This window comes from Mirounga angustirostris, unplaced genomic scaffold, assembly GCF_029215605.1.
Source record: "Mirounga angustirostris isolate CCGP_5_RB_7025 unplaced genomic scaffold, mMirAng1.0.hap1 SCAF_11, whole genome shotgun sequence".
In the NCBI taxonomy this organism is placed as follows: Eukaryota; Metazoa; Chordata; class Mammalia; order Carnivora; family Phocidae; genus Mirounga; species Mirounga angustirostris.
In genome coordinates, this window is record NW_026991719.1 from 104,382,702 (window position 1) to 104,393,282 (window position 10,581).

Sequence of the window (10,581 nt, forward strand, 5' to 3'; positions counted from 1 at the left end):
ATAAGCGGACTCTAAAAGTTATATAAAAATATTTTTAAAAACTAGAATAGAAAATAAGTTCTTGAAAATAAAGGTTAATACATGAACCATGTGATTATAAGATTCATTTTGAAATACAGTAATCAAAAAGTGTGAAATTGGAGTAAGAATAGGCGTATGTATAAATGGGACAGAAAGGAGAGTACAGAAATAGATTTATACATTCAGAGTTAATTGCTTTTTAATAACAATACCAAGGTATTTCAATGAATAAATTATAATATTTTCAACAAGCTGTCAAGGAGCAACTAAATATCTATAAGGGAGAAAAAAAGCCAACTTTTTTCCTTTCCTCGTGTATATACAAATACTGATTCATGATGAATTATATAACTAAAAGTAAAATGCAAAACTGTACTGTTTATTAGAGGAAAAGGGATATAAATATTTACATCCTAGGTGCAACAATATTTCTTAGATGGGAAACAATGAGCATAAAGTTAAAAAAAAATTAGACTTCATCAAAATTTAGAATTCTTGCTCTTCAAAAGTCATCATTAAGTGATTAAAAAGCCATTTGAGGGGCATCTGGGTGGCTCAGTTGGTTAATCCTCTGGCTCTTGGCTTGGTCATGATCTCAAGGGTTGTGGGATCAAGCCCTCTGTTGGACTCTGCACTCAGTGGGGATTCTGCTTGAAGATTCTCTCCCTCTGCCCCTCCCCCCATGCACACACACTCTCACTTTCTCTAAAATAAATAAATCTTAAAAAAAGAAACCCATGGGATGCCTGGGTGGCTCAGTCGTTAAGTGTCTGCCTTCGGCTCAGGTGATGATCCCAGGGTCCTGGGATAGAGCCCCGCATCAGGCTCCCTGATCAGCGGGAAGTATGCTTCTCCCTTTCCCACTCCCCCTGCTTGTGTTCGCTCTCTTGCTATGTCTCTCTCTGTCAAATAAATAAATAAAATCTTAAATAAAAAAGAGAGAGCCATGTAAAAAATTCTCAACATAATTAGATATTAGCAAATGAAAATTTACATAACAAATTCACTCTGGAGTGGCTAAAATAAATAAGCCTGACAATACAGTTTTTTGTAGGATGTAAAGGAATAGAATTCTCATTCATTGTACAATGCCTCCAGGCTCTTGGGCTAAGAAAGAAGATGAGACAGGTAGGCTACAAGTGGAGCATGCCTGTCTGGTGAGGTTAGGAATCCAACTTTAGTGGACACATCTGAGAGGCAGCATGGAGGGTACAAGAAAGGTATGGACTGCAGGTGTTGTTTGACTAAAAATGAAGCAGAAAATCCAAGTACTTTTATATCTATTAAATAAATATATTTGAAATATATTTGTTATCAATAACGTTCTCACAAAGTAAACTCCAGGCCGAGATTATTTTACTCTAAGTGCCATGCATTGTAATACAAATTGATACAATTACTTTTTGAGCATTATTTGAGTAAAACATATTATTTCTGTCCATTATGTTATTAATATGATAAATCATGTTTCTTTTAATATTAAACCAACTTTATAATCTCTACTATATTATCTTTTAAAAATACTTTTTTGCATTCAATTAGGTAACAATTAAGAAGGCATTTTGCACCTATCATCATGAGGGATATTTGTCTGAGTTTTTCATTCTCTTCTTTGTCTGATTTTATGTCAAGATAATTTTGTCCTTTCAAAAAGTGTTAGGAAATATTCACTTCCCCACTATTTTCTGAGTTTATGTAATATTGGTATTATGGCAATTTTAAATGTCTGCTGGAAGTTACCAATAAGGTCATTTTGGTTTGGAGTTTTTATTGTGTGACACCATATGCCTAATACAGTGCTGAGTACGTAGTAAATGGCTGCTGACACAATATACCACTTATTATCTTTACACCTTCTAACAGCCATGTGTAACTCTTGGCATGTATTATTTTGTTTTTCTTAATTTTTTCAAATCTTTTTTAATTTTACTTAAACTAATTCAGTTAACATATAGTGTATTATTTGTTTCAGAGGTAGAATTTAGTGATTTGTCACTTGCGTATAACACCCAGTGCTCATTACATCAAGTGCCCATCACACAGTTACCACATTCTCCAACCTCCTACCCTACAGCTACCTTCAGTTTGTTCCCTATAGTTAAAAGTATCTTATGGTTTGCCTCACTCTCTGTTATCTTATTTTACTTTTTCCTTCCCTTCCTCTATGTTCATCTGTTTTGTTTCTTAATTTCCACATATGAATGAAATTGTGTGGTGTTTGTCTTTCTCTGACTGACTTATTTCACTCAGCATGATACCCTCTAGTTTCGTCCATGTCCTTGCAAATGTCAAGATTTCATTATTTTTGATGGCCGAGTAGTATTCCATTGTATATATATACCACCTGTTCTTTATCCCTTAAACTGTTGATGCACATCTGGACTCTTTCCATAGCTTGGCTATTGTGGACATTGCTGTTATAAACATCATGGTGCATGTGCCCCTTTGAATCACTACATTTGTACCTTTGGGGTAAATACCTAGTAGTGCAATTGCTGGGTTGTAGAGTAGTTCTATTTTTAATTTTTTGAGGAACTTCCATACTGTTTTCCAGATTGGCTGCACCAGTTTTCATTCCCATCAAAAATGTAAGAGGATTCCTCTTTCTCCACATCCTCACCAACATTTGTTGTTTCCTGACTTGTTAATTTTAGTCATTCTGACCAGTGTGGGGTGGTATCTTGTGGTTTTGTTTTGTATTTCCCTGATGATGAGTGATGAGCATTTTTTCATGTGTCTGTTAGCCATTTGTATGTCTTCTTTGGAGAGATGTCTGTTCTTGTCTTCTACCCATTTCCTAACTGGATTATTTGTTTTTGGTATTGAGTTTGATAAATTCTTTATAGATTTTGGATACTAGCCATTTATCTAATATGTCAATTGTGGATATCTTCTCCCATTCCATAGGTTGACTTTTAGTTTTGTTAATTGTTTCCTTTGCTGTGCAAAAGCTTTTTATCCTGATGAAGTCCCAATAGTTCATTTTTGCTTTTGTTTCCCTTGCCCTTGAAGATGTGTCTAGTAAGAAGTTGCTGTGGCCAATGACAAAGAAGGTGTTGCCTGTATTCTCCTCTAAGATTTTGATGGATCCATGTCTCACATTTAGGTCTTTCATCCATTTGAAATTTTGTGTGTGTGTGTGTGTGTATGGTGTAAGAAAGTGATTCAGTTTCATTCTTCTGCCTGTGGCTCTCTAATTTTCCCATCATCATTTGTTGAAGAGACTGTCTTTTTTCCATTAGATATTCTCACCTGCTTTGTCAAAGATTAGTTGACCAGGAGTTGAGAATCCATTTCTGGGTTCTCTATTCTGTTCCATTGATCAATTTATCTGTGTTTGTGCCAGTACCATGCTGTCTTGATGATTACAGCTTTGTAATATAGCTTGGAGTCTGGAATTGCAATGGCTCCAGCTCTGTTTTTCTTTTTCAATGCTACTTTGGCTATTCGGAAGTCCTAGGTGTTTTCTATTGAGAACATCATAAAATCTCTGAATAGAAATAGTTTTACTTTTTATCTTCCAATCTGAGTGCCTTTGCTCTCTTCTTATTACCAGTATTGTCCTGGCTAGAACCTCCAGTACAATATTGAATAGATGCGGGAGCAGATGACATCCTTATTATATTCCTGATTTTAGGAGGAAAGTTTTCAGTCTTTTACCATTAAGTATAATGTTGGTAATTTTTCATACATGTTACTTAACAGGTTCAAGAGATTCCTTTCTGTTACTATTCATTGTTTTTATCATGAAGGGATATTGAATTTTGAAAAAAAAATCTGTGTCCTGCATTTATTGTGATGGTTATGTGGTTTTCATTATTTTTTACATAGATATGTTGTAGTATATTATTTGATTTTCACATATTAAACCAACCTTGCATAGCTTGCATACCACCTATAAATGGTATATACTCTTAATATGTTGCTGGGTTCGATTTGCTAGTATTTTATTGAGAATTTTTGCATCTATAAATGTAAGGAATATTGGTCTGTAAGCTTATTTTTTGGTGATATTTTTGTCTCATTTTGATATCAGGGTAATACTGACCTCACAAAATAAGTTGAAAAATATTCTCACTTCTTCCCTTTTTTTTAAAGAGTTTCTGAAGGATTGATATTATTTTTTCTCTACATGTTTGATCAAATTAACCAGTGACACCATATAGAACTGCAGTTTTCTTTGTTGGAAGCTTATTTTTTCCCACTAATTTAATGTCTCTGTTTGTGATAGGTCTTTCCAGACTTTTTTTCTTTCTGAATAGTTTTTGGTAGTTTTTGACCCTCTAGGAATTTATACATTTCAACTAAATTACCTAGTAAATTGGTATACAGTTGTTCGTAATATTTCTTTATAATCCTTACTGTTTCTGTAAGGTCAGTAGTAATGTTCCCACTTTTATGTCTGATTTTAGCAATTTGAATCTTTTATCTTTTTTGCTTGGTCAGTTTTGCTAAAAGTGTATCCTTTTTCTTTCCAAAGGAACAATTTTTGGGTTTTTTTGTGTGTGTGTTGATTTTCTCTACTTGGAGAACTTAATACATTACATTTAATGTAAATATTAGCAAGCTAGGCCTTACCTCTGTTTTTTAGTTTGTTTTCACTGTGTTTTATATCATTTTAATTTCTCACTTTCTCCATTATTGCCTTATTTGGTGTTAAATAGATATTTTTTTGGTGTACCACTTTGATTCCCTTGACATTCCTTTAATTATATATTTTTAGTTTATTTTCTTAGTAGTTGCCCAGGGGATTATAATTATCATTTAAGTTCACATCAACCTTGTTTGAATTTATGGCAACTTAATCTCAATACTATGCAAAACCTTTTATTGTATATGGATTTCTCAACCTTTCTTTGTACTTTTACTACCACAAATTACCTTCTTATGCATTGCATAGCCATCTACATACATTTATAAATATTGTTTTACATAACTGTCTTTTAAATTAGACAGGTGGGGCGCTTGGGTAGCTCAGTCATTAAGCGTCTGCCTTCAGCTCAGGTCATGATCCCAGGGTCCTAGGATCGAGCCCCACATCAGGCTCCCTGCTCAGTGGGAAGCCTGCTTCTCCCTCTCCCACTCCCCCTGCTTATGTTCCCTCTCTTGCTGTCTCTCTCTCTGTCAAATAAATAAATAAAATCTTCAAAAAAAATAAAATAAAAAAATAAATTAGACAGGCAAAAAATACAAACAGGGGCGTCTGGGTGGCTCAGTCAGTTAAGTGCCTGCCTTCTGCTCAGGTTATGATCTCAGGGTGTGGGATGGAGTCCCATATCAGACTCCTTGCTCAGTGGGGAGCCTGCTTCTCCCTCTCCCTCTGCCTGCTGCTCAGCCACTTGTGCTCTCTCTCTCTCTCCCTCAATCTGTCAAATAAATAAATAAAATAAACTACAAACAAAAGCTGTATTTATGCTTTTTTTTATATATTTACCTTCACTTTAGTATTTACCTTAACTGGTATTTTGTTTGTGTGTTGGTTTTGTTTTGTTTTAAAAATTTAAATTACTGTCCTCTCATTTCAGCCTGAAGGACTCCCTATATGATTTCTCATAGCTCAAATCAGATAGCAACAAGCTTTCAAATTTTGTTTATCCAGAGTTTTAATTACTCCTTTGTTCTTGAAGGATCGTTTTGTTGTATATATAATTCTTAGTTGTCATTTTTTTTCTTTCAGCACTTTAAGTAGACCACCTACCATATTCTGTCCTCAGTGGTTTCTGATGAGAAATCAGCTATTTTATTGATGATCTTTTGTAGACGATGAGTTGTTTTTCTCTTGCTGCTTTCAAGATTCTTTCTTGTTTTTGATGTTTGACAGATTATAATTTGTCTAAGTGTAGATCTTTTTTTTTTTCAAGAGGGGGTCAAACTATTATATTATCATTTACAAATTTGATTACATTCAATTTTGTTGGCATTAAAATTAGAGGTATTTTAAATTTGAAAGGATAAATCAAAAACCAGAAATTATTTTTGGTAAAAATGGGAATGTGAGTTCTCCAGTAATTACAGATTAGAAATCAATTTAGAGTAACACATACAAACCTCATGTTTACAATGATTGTGGCACAAATTTAAACTTTATAGTGCATTAGTAAACTGTTCACATTTAGATCTTCACCTTGATATCAGATAGCTGCTTCTTTATAAGCAATCTCAGTACCTTCTGCAAATAAATTGGTCTTCCATGTGCCTTAGCACACTTAAAATTTCTTCTTTGTATATATGCAAAACACTTAGGATTTGGTAGGGCAAAATATATACTTTATAACAAAACTACAATGTACCTGTCCGGTATGAACTATATACACAAAATAATATGGTATACAGTATTTACAAAATATAAAATATAATATAATACAAGTTGTTTGCAATTTTTAAACTCATCTTTTGCACTTGTATGTTACAAGGCAAATTTCCATTTCTATCAATTTTCTTTTCAAGAGTCCAGGGAGTTTTTTAAAAAGCTATGTTTTACAGATATACTGTAATCTGAGATCTAAGTTTGAAATTGGAGGAGATCTTTTTTTTTAAGATGTATTTATTTTATAGAGCGGGGGAGGGGCCAAGGGAGTCTGGAGCTAAGCTGGACCCGGGGCTGATCTCACCAACCTGATATCAGGACCTGAGTGGAAACCAAGAGTCAGATGCTTAACTGACTGACCCCAGGTGCCCCAGGTGAGCCTTTAAGTGTACTGCCATTAACTCCCTGTTGTAGTTGGAATTTTCAGTAGTGTTTCCCATACAATGACTAGGAGGTTTTGGAAGAACAGAGGAGAAGGTGGATCAGTAAACTTTGCCCCCAACGTAATTTTCCTTTTGGTTCACCTCAGTTAGAAATGCTGATTTCTCCAAATGTATATTTGCAATGTTCTCAGTATTTTTAAAAAGTTTTTTTTTTCCCCCTGCTTCTGAATTATATTGGATGAAACAGAATCCTGCCAAAAGTTATTTTCATTTCTTCTTGCAGAGATAATCTTGGTTAGTGGTAAATTATATTTACTCTTCTATCTTTGGTTGTTCACACAAATGTGTACCATGAACAAGCTGGCTGTGGGGAATGGCAATTTTCTCCAATTTTCCCATCTTTGATTTTAAAACCTCTCTTCTGAACAAGGTTTGGCCAGGCTCCACAGACGGCAGGGAAAGGACTTACTTCTTCAGTTTTGGTTGTGGTTGCAGGACCCTGGGGGTGGGGGGCAAATTGACGGTCTGGATCAGGATTTCCTGCACTCTGCTTGTGACAGTCTCAGAGCTTTGCCAGACCTTGAGGCTCTGCCGGTGCTGCTGGTACTCATGTAAGTGACTGGGCAGTTGCCTTTCTGGGCTGGCCCACACCTTCTTCTTTCACTCCTTCTTTGTTGCTTGCTTTCCAAGGGGTGTGCCTCCTGCCCTAGCTAGACAACAGGTGGACAGAGGTGATGGGGTGCAAGTTTGAGGGGTCAGGGAGAGAACATTTCCCCCCAGGAAGTGAGGGATGAAAAGGGTAAGGGGCAGTACCCTGGGGTCTGGGATCTGTGGTAAAGGTGGTGGGACTGTAGTTGCCATCTGTAGGGCCACAGTTAATTCTGGGCCCTACAGATGGCAACCTGTGAGTGGAAAAGCCCAGGAGTGCAAGGCAGCCACCCAAGACAAGTGACTACCACTGCAAGATGGAGACAATGGTCACAGCTCTAAAGGAAAATGGCTCAGCAGGAAGAGAAGGATGAAGTGAAACCAGAGATCACAGGGCAGCAGCGGTGGCTGCTGCTAAACAGCAGGAATGGAGCAAGGACCATCGTTTGGGCCGTGGTGGTACAGCAACTAAGTGTAGATCTTTTAAAGTTTATCTTGGAGTTTGTTGAATTTCTCAGATGTGTAAGTAAAGGTTTTCATCAAATTTGGGTTTTCTTAGCCATTATTTGTTCAAATATTATTTCTATTCTTTTGTCTCTGTCCATTCTTTCTGACACTTCCATTATGCATATGTTGATGCATTTGATGATGTCCAACAGTACTATTAGGTTCTATTTGATTTCTTCATACTTTCTTTTTTTCTTTCCATTTTTCAGAGTGGATAACCTGCATTGACCCTATTCAAATTTATTGATACTTTCTTCTACCTGCTCAAATCTGCTGTTTATCCAATCTTGTGAACTTTTAAGTCCACTTGTATTTCTCAACTCCAGAAATTGTATCTCTTTAATGATCTTTTCAGTTTTATGACACATTGGACTCATATTTTTCTTTAGTACTTTATTATGATTTCCTTTGACTCCAAATATATTTACAATAGATAGTTTAAATTATTTATCTAATATAGCCAACATCTAGGCTTCCTCAGGGATAGTATCTCTTGATTATTTATTTCTTGTGTATGACCTATAATTCTGTTTCTTTGTAGTCCTTTAATTTTTTTGTTGAAAACTAAGCATTTTTAAAATATTGTAATGCAACAACTCTGGAAATCAGATTTCTTTTTCTTCTCTCCAGGGTTTGCCTTTGTTGCTGTTGAGGTTGTGATTTGTTTTGTTTGTTTAGTAACTTTTCTGAACTAATTCTATAAAGTCTGTATTCTTATTGACCATTGATTTCTTTGATTTATCAGCTTTATAGTCAGCTAATGATTATAGAGGTTTCCTTATACTCCTGGAATCAAAATCTTTCTTATATTTTGTGAAGGGGCTCTTTGTGCAAGTTCAGTCACTCCTTCAACACTCAGCTGGGAAGTTTACATCTCTGCTTTAGTGTTCACTTCCTGCTTGTGCAGAGCCTCAAGGTCAACCAGAAGTGGGGGCTGAGAGTCTTCTCTGGTCTTTTCTGAGCATGTGCACAGCACTGGGCATGCATATTATTCTCTAAATTCTCAGAAATATGTTCAAAGTTTTAAAACCTTTATGTACATTTTATTCCCCAACATTTCCTTCTAAACTTTTTGGTTAGTCTCTTATTTCTCTCAACTATTATTCATCATTTCTGTCATCAGTGAGTAAAATATGTGCTTGCAAATTATTCAACAAATAACCCCATGCAGTGGTTTGAGCACTCCATGAGTTCTGACCTAGGCAAAACAATACAAATATTTTCAGGTGGTCTCCCAGTGAGTTACCAGGCTGATCAAATAATAACAATCCTTTGAGAAAGAGGTGCATGTTGCTCTCTCCAGGACTGAGAATGTGTATTATTTCAAAGCTACTGCTGAGCTAGGGAGTGTAATATCAGACAAGAGCAAGCTAAAGTTCTCCAAAACTCTTTCTCCTTATTGATATTCACCCATTTTTCTTAGAAATGGGTTGCTGCAATCTTTTGAATTGCTGCAAAGTTTGGGTTAACTTCCAAAAAAAAGTTAATTCTATTTGCTTTGTTTGTCATTACTTTTAAGGATGAACAGTATTTCAGACTTCCTTAGTATTCCATTTTCTCTGACATCTCCTTATAACATTCATAAAAATACAATGTTATGGAAATGGAGAACTGACGGCCAAGTGTTAAAGTAGGATACAGGGAAGGTTGCATGTGTTTGATTATTAAAGGACAACATCAGGGATCCTTGCAATCATGAACTGTTTAGTATTGACTGTGGTGGCATATATAAGAACAAATCTGCATGAATCTAAACATTAATATACACAAATGTGTATATGTAAGAAGAGAAAATCTGAATAAGTAAATTGTATTTATGTCAATATATTGGTTGTGGTATTGTACTATAGTTTTCAAGATGTTATCATTGAGGGGAACTGTGTAAAGTGTACATGGTGTTTCTATGTTTTATTTCTTACAACTGTATGAATATATATTATCTAAAAATTATACAAAGTTTAAATAGGGGGAGAAAAAAGATGGTGGAGGAGTACGGGACCCTATTTCAACCATTCCCCTGAATTAAGCTGGATATCTACCAAACCATTCTGAACACCCACAAAATCAGCCTGAGATGTAAGAAGATATATCTGGATCTTTACAAACAGAATATCTCTGGTGGTCGGTCTTGAGGTATGAAGTGCAGGGAGCCATGATTCTGCGGGCATATATCAGAAGATAAAACAGAATGGGGAGGGAGCCTGCATAAACTTGCGCCAGGAAGGTGAGATAACACCAGAGCACAAAAGCTTCCCATGCTGGGGACCTAGCATAGACTCCCAGACTGGTAGGAGCAGGGGGACATTAGGGAAGCCCCCAGGCAGAAACCTGGAGCTACGGGTGCATGCATGTGAACTGGGGGCAGCTTGTAGTTTTAGATGCACAAAAGGCAGAGTGCCTGGCCCTGGGAGTGACAGCTGAGAGTGCTGCTGTGGGGCACACAACCCAGGAGACTGCAGTTTTTAGCAGTACAGACAGAAACGGAGACAGTGTGGCCTGGAGAGTTCAGTGAAGAGCAGGCTGCAATCTCTCCACTCTGAGACAGAAGTTTGGATGTAGTCATTTCTGCTATGATTCACAGAGAAGCAAAAAGACACCAAGGAAAGATGCCAGAGAGCAAAAGCCCCAAAACACCAGTTGTCACTGAGCCCATCCCCCACCCACATGGGACAGGTCAACTCTGCCCAAACAGGGTTGCCTGAGTAACAGCAGGGC

The 10,581-nt window shown here is 36.3% G+C and overlaps 1 pseudogene; it reads right to left on the reverse strand.

Annotated features, from left to right (window-relative positions):
- Positions 1-6,675: 6,675 nt before the first annotated feature.
- On the reverse strand, positions 6,676-8,234 carry LOC123846834 (proline-rich nuclear receptor coactivator 1-like; annotated as a pseudogene).
- Between the last annotated feature and the right edge of the window lie 2,347 nt (positions 8,235-10,581).